This window comes from Megalops cyprinoides, chromosome 9 (assembly GCF_013368585.1).
Source record: "Megalops cyprinoides isolate fMegCyp1 chromosome 9, fMegCyp1.pri, whole genome shotgun sequence".
NCBI lineage: Eukaryota > Metazoa > Chordata > Actinopteri > Elopiformes > Megalopidae > Megalops > Megalops cyprinoides.
The window spans coordinates 37,029,914-37,046,507 of NC_050591.1; the positions used below are offsets into that span (position 1 = coordinate 37,029,914).

At 50.6% G+C, this 16,594-nt stretch overlaps 1 protein-coding gene across 12 annotated transcripts in view; it reads left to right on the forward strand.

The window, feature by feature from the left end:
* Positions 1-16,594, forward strand: part of ncam1b (neural cell adhesion molecule 1b) — a 192,676-nt gene that overhangs the window by 103,346 nt on the left and 72,736 nt on the right. The gene's annotated exons all lie outside the window — the stretch shown is intronic.

Genomic DNA, 16,594 nt, shown 5'->3' on the forward strand with positions numbered 1-16,594 from the left:
ACAAAATTCAGTCCTAAAAAAGAGGCCTTTCTGATCTGCCACGGCCATCTGTTTTGTTAACTATGTAATCTGTACATTGTGCTGATTACAAACATATTTAACATCTGATAATATGGAGTCAAATTTGTTTATCACTGTGAAGGCAGTCAAAGCTGTTTGGCTTTATATACTTTAAGTAGGTTGCGTGTTTGATTCCTGGCTGTGTCAGAGATGCATGCGGGTAAGGGCCTTTGATAGACTGCTGTTCTCTGCAGGGGGTTTGCTCGGACATAACACCAAACAAGATACTGATTGCACATTTCAGATGACTGCATTCAGTAACACTGATATAGTGCCAGCATAAATACATATTTAATGTTTCACTATTTGATAATGTATTAATAAACAACAGTGCCATGGTGGCTGGTCTCCCTCTCCTGCCGCAGAAGGTTGTAGGTTTGTTCCGACTGGCGCTGTGAGTGCTGCGTTTCCCCGAGCGGCTTCCTCCTCTTGGATGTGCTGTCACCGTGTTGTGCACACGCTCTGTAAAGCTTCTTTCAGCATTAGTTTGCCTGCTCTCTGTGAAGCGGTAACAGATTCAGAAATCATCGTCTGCTGATGGTCAGATTGGATGCATTCTGTGCAGAGGAATTTTTGGAAGCCTTCTGAAGCAGATGCCAGGGTGCCAACACACATTTGTTTTTGTTTTTTCTTTTTTTAGTCTTCCAAACCACAGGCTCTAAGCCAGTTCTTGCTAGCATGGTTTTTTATATTAATATTGTTATTTATGTTTTTTTTTTTTTTCACAAACACGCACTTGTCCTAATAAGAAAATATCAGGCTACAGGAACGCCTACAGATTAGTGAAGTGTTTGTTTCTTTGTCTTTGTGAGTAGGTGTAATTCTTTGAGCAATATTTCACAAAGTCAGCTAAACATCGCAGGCATCGTCTTTATGAGTGACAGGCAACCAAAAGGCCAAAGGTCTGTTTTTAATAGGAAATACAGCGAGGTTTCTGATCATTTTGGATGTAAGAAAGAATCCTGACATAGTAATTTCAACTTGAAGGTTGTAAGCAGGTTGTAATAAGTTGTGTAGTGCATGTAACACATGTTAAAATTCATGGATGGTCACATGGTTTGGGGGCCATATTTCGGACTGCCTCATGGAGAGAAGATGTTGTTTGTCATTTTGAGTACGTTTGTTACGAGTATTGTTAGTGTCATTAGCATTATTGTTGGCCTCAGGATGACACCAAAGTGTACTCTGAATACGAGCGTCTAAGCTTTTTCAGTACTCGGGTGCCTGTGATATTGTTTGCTTCATCTCTGTTGCTTCCTGTGGAGTCTTATCGCTCTTAAACCCCTTTGGCTGAGCTCGGGCATAACTCTCAGGGGTAATGCTTTCATCGGGCTATTTTTCGGAGGTTCAGTTTTTTTGTCTTCAGTAGACGTGAGTCATTTCGTTGGATGACGTCCGCATATCGAAGTGTGTCACCTCTTGCGTTCACTCGGGAGATGAGATTGTGCCGGGATGAGTTTGCCACACCTCTGACTCCCAGCGCTGTGTGGATGGGAGACTCCTCCCCCTGCTTCATTAAAACGGCCAGATTTCCTCATTGATCTTGTGTTCTGCGTGGGGGGGGTGGGGGGGGGGGGGTCTTCATGGCCCTGCATTGTCTCAGCCTTACATGGTAGCAGCCCCCATTGGCTGCTACTCTGCTTGTAGATGAAGAAACGGATATGAGGGGGGCAGAAATTGAGCAAAGCTTTAAACCCCTGGCGTGGCTATCAGGCCACCGCGTTTAAATGGATCATCACAATCTGGGGAGTTATTATCGCCACCGGCTCCCCTCCGAAGGTTTCGTCTGCAGCTTGACAGAAGACCAGTGCTTCGCACCCCTGCATTTCCAGATAAGGAGCCTCCCGCAATCCAGGCAGACTGATCACCTCATTTCCCGGCTGCTGGTCTACAAACACACACACCTAATGATTCATTCACAACCTATTGCAGAAGCATTAGTGTTTTCCAGAGGTTTGAGAGATATATAGTCTTATCTTTGTGCAGCCTGCTCCTGTATTAATACATCTTTGCTTTATTAACAGGTTGATTACCTGTTTCTGGGTGCTTGTTTTCCACTAAATGGTCAAGTATCTTGGCCTGCTTTTTAATTTCACCGAGTCAAAATTTTACAAACAAATGAGTCCGATACCACATTTCAGATTAATTTAGTCACATTGACGTAGCGCTAACTCGAGAAGATATTTAGTGGCCTTGTAGTTACTTTCCACCTGGAAGGTTGGGGGTTCAGTCTGCAGCCAAGCCAGATGGATTGTGGGTATGTGCATGGGGTTCACCTCTACATAACTGCAGCCAAGATCCCGATTCCACATTTTAGACGGTTGTGTTTACCAGCATTGATATATCGTCGGTGTAAATAGGTATCTAATCCCTTCCGCCCCTGCAGGTTGGGGGTTCAGTCCCCGGCAGAATTGAAAAGTGGCACCTCTTGCCTCCCTGATCTCAGCATTAAAAGAGATGGATTATGGGTAAGTGGCCTGTGATAGATCGGTGTCCTTTCCTCAGGAGTGGGGATAATCCGACCTCATAGCCTGGCTTAGTTGGGCGGTAATAGCCAGAGGACTCACTAATGCAGTGGAAGGGGTGGTCAGCTGGCAGGGGGGAGTGCAGTGTGCTGACCCTGGACAGTAACAACCTTCGCGTCCCGCACCCTTCTGGCGGCGCAAACGGACCGGCATTTCTCAAACAGCTTGCTTTTGGCTCCGTCGTCTCTCTCGCACTGAAGGACGAGGCGGTCAGTAAGCAGTTCGAGATGCTCGTGTTCCCTCTCTCTCTCCGTCATGTGCCGATGAGCTCGAAGCTTTCTCGCAGCAATGTATTATTTAACAGCCAGTCTATTCTGGTACATTGTGACAAGTGGCTCTCCACCAAATGTTAATACTTACATCCCCTCGAAGATGGCCTGGAAATATCCCTTTTTATCATTGCATGCTGTTTATCCATTCTGACATGAGCTGAGCATTCTGTGCAGGAAACGAGTGATTAATGTGTGCACAGTTCTGCGCGATGGCTGGTGCATTATGGGATTGCCAAAAGACTGAATGTAGAGAGGTGTTGCGTAATATACCGATACTCTCAGGGTGAAATCAAAAACCAGGAAAAGAGGGAAGAGAATTGAGAATGAAATTGTGATTTCATCGTGCCACGTGACACCTGACATCTCACAGCTCATTTGCACAGAGGTCTTAGTTTAATAGCTAGTATAATAGGTTTTTGTTAATGGCGTGGCTGACATTTTCAAAACTGTACCCAGAGGGATTTAAAAAAAATAAAACACAAATGCTGAAAGATCTGTCCCTGCTGAAAGCAAGTAAACATCATCTGTTTATCTGAAAATCAATATACAAACAGCACACAGGGTATTTCTGAAATCGCTTTTAATTGTGTGTGTGCATGTGCGTGCGTGTGTGTAAAATTCATTATGTGTGAACAGTATGACTGCTCTGCACGAGTAAAGTAAGAGTAAGAGTAAAGTATAAGGTTTTTAGGAAGGAAAGGGTACCTGTGTGATGGCTTTGTTTACCTCTGTGACTGTAGCAGGGGATTCTGGGTGGTGATGTCACCTGGCACCTGTGTCTGGCAGAGGGCCGTCCTCTGAATCAGTGTGCCGTCAGGTGCCACCAGGTGGATGCTGTCAAGGTGTCTTGCGTCCTGCAGAGCGCGGGTCCCCCGCTGGCCTGGTTACGCGCGGAGCTTAATGTTAGCGGCCAGAGATGGGCTGTGAGCGCACAGCTGCTGTTTGATATATTCATGGAGATGGCTTTAATAACAGGGATTAAACACAAGATAATCTGCCTCTAAATAAACCACCTCAAGAACAGAGATTCATAAAGTTGGCCAACTGTGCAGGTGAGTGCGGGGTTATGTGTGGCGAGTGAGCGTGAGTGAAGACTGAAATCGATGGCATAGCGAAAAATACTTGCTGTTGTCCAACTGAATATGTATTATTTGTTGAAATAAACTTTGAATTCAGCTCTCTGTCATGTTTCACTGACAACAGAGCATGTCATATCTGTGGGTTTTGTGCTGAATTGATAGTTGCTGAAAAAGACTTAAAGCCCATATTTAGACAAAGGAGAAAGTAGGTCATGAGTCATTGTTCCTTTGATCGAGTTTGCCTCAATTAATTTCAAGCCCCCACAATGATTAAAATTGAAAATTTGCCCACGATTTGCTGAAAGCTTCGATAATTCCCTCACGGGTGGTTATTAGTATCCAGCACAGTTTTCACACTCCTTTGTCCGCGGTCAATCACCGCAGTCATTTATCAGTAACATCTCTGAGGTCGTTCCAGCCCTCCTCCTGCACAGAATAGCCTTTTGCATCAGTTGTGTCATTGGCTGTGCCTTTGGCAAAAGTCAGATATAACGATCCAGCCACAGTCCGGAGAGGAGTGTGTGTCCCGGGAGAGTTTCAGTGAGTCCCGGAGCCAGGAACGCCACATATTAGCGAAGCATTAAGGAGGAGCCTTCAGAGGGCAAAGGTGTTCAAGCCAAGGTGTGACCTCACCTGAGCTGAGAGGTGCAGAGCACAGGTGCTCACCTGCGGGGTGTGGCCTTTCATAACGTTTGTTTATTGGGCCATGAAATGATCTCAGATTATGGAGTGTAAAAAAAATAAAAATTAAAATAAAAATTGTACTACTACTAATATTAGTAAAAATAATAAAATACTACATTACATTCATCTAGTAAATGCTCTTACCTAGAGCTACTTGCAGCACAACAGACCATTATTTAAAAAAATATATATATTATGAGTGAATATGGAAGAAAATGATACCATCTGATGTGGCATTGAATCGGCATCATGTTTTGTTCGAAAGGGAAGCTTTGTTCGAAAGGCAGAGATGGGTGTGACTGAAGCAGCGTGTCTCAGGAAGGCGCTGCTCTCGGGGTCAGATGGCAGCATTCCTCTCTGCGCCCGTGTGTGCTCCACGCCGCTGCCGCGTTATTAGCGATGCGAGGAGCGCCCGGGAAAATGGAAACTGCGCACGCTGAGGCATGGGGGTGACAAATGCGTCTGCTTTACCCAGCATGCCTCCTGACTGCTGCGTTACAAAAAAATCTGCCCCATTTCCATGCCTGAGACAAAAAGCCTGAAGCGGCGGTTTCTCGTGACCCAGGAAATGATGGGCTTCCTCGCCAGGCTGTCCACAGTGTCTGAGAGTCTGTTCTGAAAAGAGGAGAGGTGTAGAACATTCATGCGTGCATGTGCATGGGAAAACCCTCACAGGTGAGATCGAGGGTTGTGTGGTGGTTCGGCTCAGGTGAGAGTGAAAACGTCTTGGAAACGCAGCGTCCTGGGCGGTAGTGGCATGGCAGTTCGATCTATTAATTAATCAGGGGGAGCCTGGGAGTGAAGTGGCCATTACTCCAGGGTCTCTGCAGCAATCAGCTCGGTGATTCAGCTGGGGAAAATGACCTGTGCGATTATCCGCGGGAGTCGATTGCGTTAATATCGGTAATTTTTCTCTCCGGCCAGTGGGAGAGCTGTTTGCAGCTCACAAACAGGGCGATGCATTTTTCAGTTGCGAGCCGACATAATGACACCACGTTGCGATGGCCGTTTTTTGTCCTGCTTGAGCCGTCTATATTTATCTTTGGCTTTTACTGCGTGACTGTATTTTTCAGCAGTGGACTCACAGTGTACAGAGGCCATGTCGTAAATCAGATGCAGCTTGTTTTCCATCATTATGGGTATTGCACAGCACAGGGGAGAATGAATCAGCGCAGGGAATAAAAACTAATCAGGTCACATTTGTAAACCAGTCTCGTGGAGGATCAAAGCTCTTCTGATTTTCCGTCCAAGGTTGTCTGGCTGGTGAGGAGAGGCGTGGTGGACAGCACTGCACTGGTAAAATAGGCTTCAGCTGGCAAAAGAAAAGACATCACACTTGCTCATCCCTCTCACCACACTGTGGAACTTCTGGGCTTTTTTAATGACATGAACATCAGCCACCTGCTCGTGCTGCAGACCCGCGGCTGCTGACGGGAGATGAGTGGGCGAGATAAATAGACACTCTCATTCTGTAGAATGGGCTAACAAATTGGCCTAACAGTACAGTACAAGAAGATGCATGGAGGGTCAAACAGAAGAATGTCTGAGTGGAATGCATGTTCTCTGAGCTTCCGATGGCAAATCGGAATCTCAAAACAACCCGTATTATTATCAAGATAACAAACTGCATGTAAACCATTCTGTACACCTTTTGTGATTTAAAAAAAAACAGAATTATAGTCTTGGAATTTTAGCTAGAGTCAATCCTGGAATTTTCTGCTCATTAGATTAGCAGTTACAATACACAGATCTCATGATGATATGATATATCCCCTGTTTCACTCTGAGTTCACATGGAAACGTGGTTTTGCCGTGATTCCCAGGCCGGGGAGAGGGGGTGCGTGGAGGCCGCGGAGACCGGGGAGAGGGGCTGCGCGGAGGCCGCGGAGACCGGGGAGAGGGGCTGCGCGGAGGCCGGGGAGAGCGGGGAGACGGGGTGCGCGGAGGCCGGGGAGACGGGGTGCGCGGAGACCGTGGAGACGGGGTGCGCGGAGACCGTGGGAGACCGGGGAGAGGGGGTGCGCGGAGACCGGGGAGAGGGGGTGCGCGGAGGCCGGGGAGACCGGGGAGAGGGGGTGCGCGGAGACCGGGGAGAGGGGGTGCGCGGAGGCCGGGGAGACCGGGGAGAGGGGGTGCGCGGAGACCGGGGAGAGGGGGTGCGCGGAGACCGGGGAGAGGGGGTGCGCGGAGACCGTGGGAGACCGGGGAGAGGGGGTGCGCGGAGGCCGGGGAGAGCGGGGAGACGGGGTGCGCGGAGAGGGGGGAGAGGGGGTGCGCGGAGGCCGGGGAGACGGGGTGCGCGGAGACCGTGGAGACGGGGTGCGCGGAGACCGTGGGAGACCGGGGAGAGGGGGTGCGCGGAGACCGGGGAGAGGGGGTGCGCGGAGGCCGGGGAGACCGGGGAGAGGGGGTGCGCGGAGACCGTGGAGACGGGGTGCGCGGAGACCGTGGGAGACCGGGGAGAGGGGGTGCGCGGAGACCGGGGAGAGGGGGTGCGCGGAGACCGGGGAGAGGGGGTGCGCGGAGACCGTGGAGACGGGGTGCGCGGAGACCGTGGGAGACCGGGGAGAGGGGGTGCGCGGAGACCGGGGAGAGGGGGTGCGCGGAGGCCGGGGAGACCGGGGAGAGGGGGTGCGCGGAGACCGTGGAGACGGGGTGCGCGGAGACCGTGGGAGAGGGGGGAGAGGGGGTGCGCGGAGGCCAGGGAGACGGGGTGCGCGGAGACCGGGGAGACGGGGTGCGCGGAGACCGGGGAGACCGGGGAGAGGGGGTGCGCGGAGACCGGGGAGAGGGGGTGCGCGGAGACCGGGGAGACCGGGGAGAGGGGGTGCGCGGAGACCGGGGAGAGGGGGTGCGCGGAGGCCGCGGAGACCGGGGAGAGGGGGTGCGCGGAGACTGGGGAGACCGGGGAGAGGGGGTGCGCGGAGACCGGGGAGAGGGGCTGCGCGGAGGCCGGGGAGAGGGGGTGCGCGGAGGCCGGGGAGAGCGGGGAGACGGGGTGCGCGGAGACCGGGGAGAGGGGGGAGAGGGGGTGCGCGGAGGCCGGGGAGACCGGGGAGAGGGGCTGCGCGGAGGCCGCGGAGACCGGGGAGAGGGGCTGCGCGGAGGCCGGGGAGAGCGGGGAGACGGGGTGCGCGGAGACCGGGGAGAGGGGGGAGAGGGGGTGCGCGGAGGCCGGGGAGACGGGGTGCGCGGAGACCGTGGAGACGGGGTGCGCGGAGACCGTGGGAGACCGGGGAGAGGGGGTGCGCGGAGACCGGGGAGAGGGGGTGCGCGGAGGCCGGGGAGACCGGGGAGAGGGGGTGCGCGGAGACTGTGGGAGACCGGGGAGAGGGGGTGCGCGGAGACCGGGGAGAGGGGGTGCGCGGAGACCGGGGAGACCGGGGAGAGGGGGTGCGCGGAGACCGGGGAGAGGGGGTGCGCGGAGGCCGGGGAGACCGGGGAGAGGGGGGAGAGGGGGTGCGCGGAGGCCAGGGAGACCGGGGAGAGGGGGTGCGCGGAGGCCGGGGAGACCGGGGAGAGGGGGTGCGCGGAGACCGTGGAGACGGGGTGCGCGGAGACCGTGGGAGACCGGGGAGAGGGGGGAGAGGGGGTGCGCGGAGGCCAGGGAGACGGGGTGCGCGGAGACCGGGGAGACGGGGTGCGCGGAGACCGGGGAGACCGGGGAGAGGGGGTGCGCGGAGACCGGGGAGAGGGGGTGCGCGGAGGCCGGGGAGACCGGGGAGAGGGGGTGCGCGGAGACTGGGGAGACCGGGGAGAGGGGGTGCGCGGAGACCGGGGAGAGGGGGTATGCGGAGGCCGACACAGGCACTCCTGAGGCAGACCGCTGCACTGTTTCTGTGCTGTTAGATTCAGAGCCAATGCAGTGCTTCTCTTGTGGCCTCGTTTAAATCTGGAGTGGATTTACCCTTCTGGATTTAACAGCCAAAGGTTGGATTTTTCATACAAGTCTCCCCCTGCATGTTCTTACCGTGATGCGAGATCTGGTAATTTGCCCACAGAGAGTTATTCCACCTGGTGGTGTACCGGCACGTCTCCCTGAGAAACATCCCCAAGTTCTGAGCGTAATTTCGCCTTGGCCTGTCTGGCTACGTTTCGATTTTTATCGCTGGGATTTTTTTTTTCCTTTTCTTTTGTTGAATTGTATTGAAATTGACGTATACCAGGGGCTTACCGATAAAAATCAAATCCTGGCAACCCTGCCCGTAACCTTTCACAGCTTGGGGGAAATGTGAATGGGATTGATGTGCCGTATTGATTGGCACCCCAGAGTTTCTGTTTTGAAGGCCCCGTCTTTGAGCGGTCTTATTTTTGTCAGCAAACACCCTTACTGATAAATAGGTGCAGATAGATAAATAGATCAGCATGTTAGCAGATAATAATTGTTTTGAAAGCGATGGGACTGTCTGTCCGTTTTGTTTCTTATGAGTTTCAACAGTTGGGCGTTCCAGCAGTGTCGTGCATTGGCACAGCTCTGGCAAAGAGGGATGTGATTGGTCAGCTGAGGGATGTAAGGACCTGAACTGGGAGTGAATATAGATGGTGGTTATTTCATTTGTGGAGAACTGAGAATTTTCATGTCATAATAAAATTCAAATATAAGTGAAATTCAATTTGAACTAATTAAGTTTGAAGTTTTAAGCCTTAAATGTTTTCAGAGATAGATGAGCCCTTTTCACCAATAGTATTCCATTCAAAAACAAAATAATAATAGAGATAGTGGAACTAACCAGTAAAATGCTCATTTACTGCATTAGATCACACTTAATAATAGCTGAATTGTATCAGACAGTATGCAGGAAGCATAGGCTGTATTTAATGCTATTATGCTAACAATAAATCATCATTGATTTGTTGTCAAACAGGTCAGTGTAATTCTTGGCATTCCAGGAAGCTCATTACGTGCCTGATATTGCGGGCGTATGATTTCTCTCCCTCCCCAACCTGTTTGAATGCACTGTATGTTAGGAAATGCACAACGTTGGCGCGCTGGCATCATCTGCGGCGTTTATTAAACGTGAGCGTTTATTTTTGGTTTACAGCATCCCTGCCACGCCTCACGCGCGTGATCAGATAGGGAGCGGCGTGCTGCTTTTTGTCAGCTCCGGAGATAAGATTGAAACTGGGGCCGATAAGCCTGCAGCAGCGGGAGCAGAGACTGTAGCCGCGTTCAGGCTTGATTTCTCTCTGGGCTGAATCAGTCTGTTGTTGTTGCAGGCCTGGACGAAAACAAACCCAGGGCTGTGCCGGCTCCTATAATGAATATGTTGCTTATCTTGGGAGAGGCGCTTGTCGTGTTGCGGCCGCTGTGGGCACGGTCAACTCTGGGGCCGGGTGCGCTGTTGTGGGCAGGGGAAAAGGCTCATTACGTGGGTAATGTACTAAACTGACCAGCTGTTTTGTTTTTTTTTTGTTTTTTTTTCCCCCCTCATACGACTTTATTTTCACCCACTTTTCCCAAGAGCTCTGTGAAGACACACAGGAGGGGGCCATTCAGTCCAACCTGGCGCTTTTCCCTTCACTTCACACTTTTACCAGTAAAAATGTCATACTTGATTGAGTTCATGACCGAAACGTAACAGAGTGCCACACACCTTCCAATAAAGGAAAGACAAGAAAAACATGAAAGACACTTTTGTAAGCCTTTTTACATGTTTTATAGATCAGTTGTTGTGCAGCTGGGGAGATCAGGAGTCTGGCCCCATACTCCCACTTTATACATGTAGGGGATGAGGAGTACTGTTTTCACTGCACGGGTTTGACTCTGTGGTGCGAGCTGGCAGACAACACGGCTGCTCTGACATGTCAGTACACACAGTGTGGCTACTCTGGCTGTGGGTGTGGCAGCTGTGAGAAGCACATCGGAGCTGTGTCCTCTCCTCTCCTCCCCTCTTCCCAGCACAACAGCGTGGTCCCCCTCCCCTCCCCTCCTCTCCTTGCCTCTCCTCTCTTCTCCTCTTCCCAGCACAACAACGTGGTCCCCCCTCCTCTCCTCTCCTCTCCCCTCCTCTCCTCCTCAGAGCAGTTGTGGTTCATTAGAGTCCTCGGGTCTGCTCTGGAGAGGCGATGGACACTGTCATAAATACTCCCCCCTTCTTTCCTCTGATCTCTCCTCAGAGCAGCGGTGCGGTTCTCCTCTCCTCTCCTCTCCCCTCCTCTCCTCTCCTCTTCTCTCCTCTCCTCTCCCCTCCTCTCCTCAGAGTGGCAGTGCGGTTCTCCTCTCCTCTCTTCTCTTCTCCTCTCCTCTCCTCTCCCCTCCTCTCCTCAGAGTAGCAGTGCGGTTCTCCTCTCCTCTCCTCTTCCCTCCCCTCCTCTCCCCTCCTCTCCCCTCCTCTCCTCAGAGCGGCGGTGTGGTTCTCCTCTCCTCTCCTCTCCCCTCCTCTCCTCTCCTCTTCTCTCCCCTCCTCTTCTCTCCCCTCCTCTTCTCTCCCCTCCTCTCCTCTCCCCTCCTCTCCTCTCCTCTCCTCTTCTCTCCCCTCCCCTCCTCTCCCCTCCTCTCCTCAGAGTGGCAGTGCGGTTCTCCTCTCCTCTCCCCTCCTCTCCTCAGAGCGGCGGTGCGGTTCTCCTCTCCCCTCCTCTCCTCAGAGCGGCGGTGCGGTTTGTTACAGCCCCCGTGCCTGTGCTCTGGAGAGGCGATAGCCGCTGCCATCAGTACAGGCCCATTACGAGCAGAACCCACGCGAGGCCCTGCTGCTCCGAGCCGCACGTCGCTAGGCAACACGACGAGATAAAACACTCCCGGTATGGAAAAGGTCTTCTTTCGAGGGGAGAATGGCTTCCCGCCGAGAGGGGAGGGCCGGTAATGGAGAAATCTTTACTTTGGGGAAAAAGGGGGGTGAGCTGACGGAAGGATCAAGGTTGGAGGAAAGGATGTTTTAAATAAACGTCTTCACTCCTCTTCTCTCACAGGAAGGTTACGATCACCTCACACTCCTCAGCCGGGTCTGGAATTGGCTCGGGTTGAGGCGGGCTGTGGGAGCGAGGCTGAAACTCTTAGGTCTAGTGCCCTTCACTGTGGCGCATTTCCTTTCCATTTGTACATCGTATTCACTGCTTTCTAGCCTTGATCCAGAGCTTGCAGTGTAGCTACAGTACAGTTAATCAGTTTTCTGCTTTTATGCAGTAGTATGTTCTATGCCTCATTCAGTTGTGGTGAAATCCGTTTGGCTCATTGAATAAGGTGATGTCTGTTGTTAATATCAAACCTGTTATCCTCAGCAGCCTACAGTTTATTTGAATCAATTTTTCATTAATATAAAATGTGGTAAGTGCCATGGAAAGAGGGCATTTAGTTCACGTCTTTAAAAACATCACATCCTGCTTAAATTTTGTTTAACTTTTTTGTGGGGATTAATGAGATCAAGAAAGCCACAGCTGTGAGACCTCCTTGGTTGTCTACCATGTTTTTTATGTAGTTGTTAATGAAAAAACGTGTTTATTCCACCCTTTGACCCACAGGAACTGAATACAGTTCCCACAGGAAATTTCAGTCATTCACCAGTTTGAAATTTTGGTTCACGGGAAGTTGCAGCACGTAATCTCACAGCCAGTGGGACATGCAGAATGTAGTTTGGGAAATGTTAGCATTCAGCCTGCCTATTTTTCCATACACAGTTTGTGGTTAGAAGGTTAAATGGCTACACCTCCCAGATGGTACAGTATTGTGTTTGGCTACTGGTGAATCTTCCCTCTCTCACCACAGCAGACTGTGTTTACAGCAAGACCGTGAAGCACATGTCCCCTGTGTGGTAGTAAATCTTCCTCTTTGTTAAAAAACAGAAATAAGTCTTGTTTTGGTAAGGATGGAGGGACTCAGATATTTGCTCTTAGGCCCCAGTTAAAACAGGAGTTGCCTGATGTGTGCAGTCTGTTGTACAGCCCACCATTTTCAGCACACCCTGCCTTCTGACCTGCACGGACTGAGAAATACAGTTGCATTCCGTTGTAGTAAGTCCTGTCCTCCACATCGCCCCCTGCTGTCGGCACACATATTTTCCCCTCTATTTGATCATCCAGCTTGGTGTGGTGTATTTCCCATTGGTTGGTACTTTTCACACGCCAGGGCAACAGACCAGATCTGCCCCCAGCTTAGGAGAGCTCCCTGGTTCCGGTGTGGAGCATGATCTGGATGTATGTCATATGTCATATTTATGACATGTATGGATGTCATAAATGAATGATCCCCGATGAGCTTTGGTTTGGGAAAACTGTCCCAGTCGCCTACGTATTCGTAAGTCTTAAGGCCTTATGTTATGATGTCACAAACATCCAATCACCTGCCTCTGTGTTGCAGCACAGAATGATGTCATATCAAATGGTTAAATAAAAGCAGCAGTGAAAAAAACAAGATTATTGACTCTTAGCTGGGCAGACTAACTTTTTGTGCAGAATGCACAGACATATCGGGTACTTACACAGTCTGGGAAAAACCTTCAAAATCCAAATTGACACTAGTAGTCGTTTTTAATCCAGCCTATTCACAAAGAGGAGGAATTACTGAATGAGTGAAGAATGAGCCGCCCCCTGGTGGTCTGCCATGGTACACCCACAGAGCACACGTCACGTTGAGTGAAACTGAACTAATGGGAGTGGAGCATGCCTTGTTAACACCGTACCTGGAGGAAAGCAAATCTTTCACCCGCACGCTAATCACTGCGCTGCATTGACGCCTTCGTTTTGTAAGCTGTTATATGAGAAAGGTCATACGGGCGCAGGTGGGATTTAGATTATGGTGTTAATTAGCGAACAAATTAAAATCACCTTCTCTTCTCACTGCGTGCTACACAAAAACTGATTGAGCTGCAGCCGAAAGGTGTTTGACAAGAACTGCCGGTGTGAACTCATTTTTGTGTACAATGTCTGATTCATTTTCTTTTCTCTGAGTGCAATGTGGAAGCTCTTTAACGAGATCACGCTGTTTTCCTGGAAAACTCAGCACAAAAAGGCTGCACTATCCACTGCTGGACTGTATTATTGAAGAGCTTGTTTTTTTGGAGATGAACCCGTGAATTTGAATGAAGTTGTCCAGATTGTTCTCATAAAGATGTTTGGAGGCTTAAATATTTCATCAGCAACTCTCTGTAGTAAAGGAAGATGTGGGGTGAAACTGTAAAAATTCATAAAAGTGGGATTACAATATATAAAAAAGATATTGCTGGCAGCAGTTTGCTGATACATGTCCAAATATAGTATGCTTATTTAATGGCACCTTAAATCAATATATGTAAACAGAAGGTTAAAAAGTAGAAGGTGTCTATCTCTGTACATTACATTAATCATTGTATGTGGTTATGTGGTGTCTGTGGTTGCAGTTATGATGTGAGTGAGATTGTGACTCAGAGGAGTCAGGTCAGGGTTGGTATTGCAGCTTATAGAGCATCAGGCGCACAAATTAAAACACAGATGGCTCGGTCAGTCAGTCAGCTCAGCAAGGCCCTCGCAGTCTCATAGCACCAGCTTGGTGTCTGTTTCTACCTCTCTCACCACGAACCGCAGCAGATGAAACTCACTGTGTGCGTGCGCTCTTTGTGGCCCTGCGTGGACACCGTCCAGACTGAGGAGGAAGGGTGATGGCGGCCATAGGCCCTGCGGCAGGATGTCACATCTCTCACAGGCTGTAGCAGAGTCTGTAGGAGAGTCCGTACCTCGTCGCGGTCTCACTCTTTGCTTGGGTTGCATCACTGTAGGTACTGTACCTGTGAGAGCAGTGTTGCTTGCATGTATGTGTCTACGTGTGCGTATATCTGTGTGCGTGAGAGTAACTGCCCGGTGCTGAACAATAGCAGTTACATTTATCCTTGTAGTTTGTAGAACTGATGAGTAAAATTTTGTCAGTCATTTTCCAGTTACAGTTTTTTAATGTATGGCCATTGGTTTAGATGTGTAGTTGTTTGTTTATTAGTAATTAATTTCTTATTGTTTTGGATGCTTTGGCAGTGTTAATGAAATGCATTTCATGCAAGATAATCACACTGGGGGGAGAGAGAGAGGGAGAGGGGGAGAGACAGAGGGGGAAGAGAGAGAGAGAGACAGAGGGAGACAGAGAGAGAGAGAGACAGAGAGAGAGAGAGACAGAGAGAGAGGGGGAGAAAAGGAGACAGAGAGAGAGAGAGAGAGGGTAAGATGGAGGGACAGATGCAGAGGGACAGAGAGAGATAGTGAGAGAGATGGGAAGAGAGGGAGAGACAGTGCACCTCTGAGTGGGATAGTGTTAAGTACCCTTGGTTTTGGCTGAGTGCTCCCTTTCTTCACCCAGAGAAGAGTTTCACTGCATTACACTTCTCTTGCCTGACCTCCCTCTGAAACGGGCCGGCCGATTCCATTAATCCCTCAGATGACTGCTCGAAAAACACGGGGGAGGAGGTGGAGAGGGCCTCCATAAATCTCGCCCAGCTCCTCTCCCGCACGCACCCGGACCTTCGTCCCCTGCATAATTTATGCGCCTCGGGCTTAATTAATGATGGGATAAAATTAACTCAAAACATCTGAGCTCGTTTTTAACGAGTAAACAAATACCGTAGTGTGCCGGAGTGACGGAGAGGGGCTCCCGTGGGTGTGTGCCCGTCCCGGGGGAACACTTACTGTCTGGAGATCCAAGCGCCTGTTGCCAGACATTCCAGAATATTCGTGTTACAGTGTTCTCCATCTTGTAGCTTGTGTCTGCCTCTCTGGTGAACTGCCTCTCTGTTTTGTTTTTATTATTTTTTTTCATACTCAATGAGGGGGGGGGGGTTCGAAGTGCAGCGGGACTTGGATCAATAAAGTCGGATAATGAAGCTGGATTCATTTCTTTCAAATCATTCCCTTTTTCTCCGCGCCAAAACCTCCTCTCCTCGGGCACTGCCGGTTTCCAGTTCTGAGCCGGACTTGGGAGCTCTGAGCTGAGCTCTCAGGGGCCCCTCTATCCGTGTTCTTATTTCGTCATTCAGACCTTCTCTCTGCTCTTTATAACCACGCTTGGCAGACAACACTCTCTCGCCTTATTGACTTAAGCCAAATACAATTGCATCGTGTCTCAGGTTTCAGGCCGGTAGAATCCGTCCGGCCAGGGCTGTCAGACAGTAACTTTAGATGTTCTTCTTTCCCTGTATAATGCACTTGGCAGACATTGACATGAATATGATATGTAGGATGCATTTAGAGTCAGATGGTTATAGTGGTGTGGTTGCAGGCCTGTCCCGGGGAGGATGTGGGTGTAGAGGGCCTTCAGAAGTAATGACAGAGACTGTGTAAAGACCCAGAGATGCAGGTACTAACAGGCCTGGGAATCACCAGCCCATCGGCATCATGGAAGCCCAGGTCCTCAGGAGACCAGCACACCTGGAGCTCCTCCACACAGTGGCTCACCAGCACACAGACAGCCCGTGCTCATGAGGAAAATAAGGAGGGCTTATCTGGCTGAAAATGCAGTTTTTAGCTCCAGAGTGGTGGTGGTGGTGGTGACGATGACGATGACGATGATGATGATGATGATGATGATTATTAGTAGTAGTAGTAGTAGTTTAAGTACCTCCCGCATAGCACTCATCCAGACTGCATCTCCTCAGCCCTGTGATCACGTTTTGTCCGGTACTGTCACTTCACGTTGCCGATATACCGTCTGTAGATTCGTACAGATGGCACAGACAGCAGTCACAGTTCTTAGGCTCGGGGTTATTATTGGAGCATCGCACACATGGTGCCAGTGCACGGTAATGCTTCATAAAGGGGGTGCCACGTTAGCGGGTCTCGGGGTTGGGGGCACTGTAAGTACTATCGCCATGGCAGCCACCACGGCTTAAAGCTCTCACTGTGTCAGGTCTTTATCCAGCTAATAGTTATCCGTGGAACGTATTTCTGCTGCTGTTACTGCTACTGCTACTACTGCGGAATTAATGCCGCGTAGCGGCAGTGTCCTTCACCGGTTTACAGCTCGGCTTTGCGTGGATCATACCGCGCGCGATTAATCTGCCCGCGGCAGTGAGCCGTCAGACTG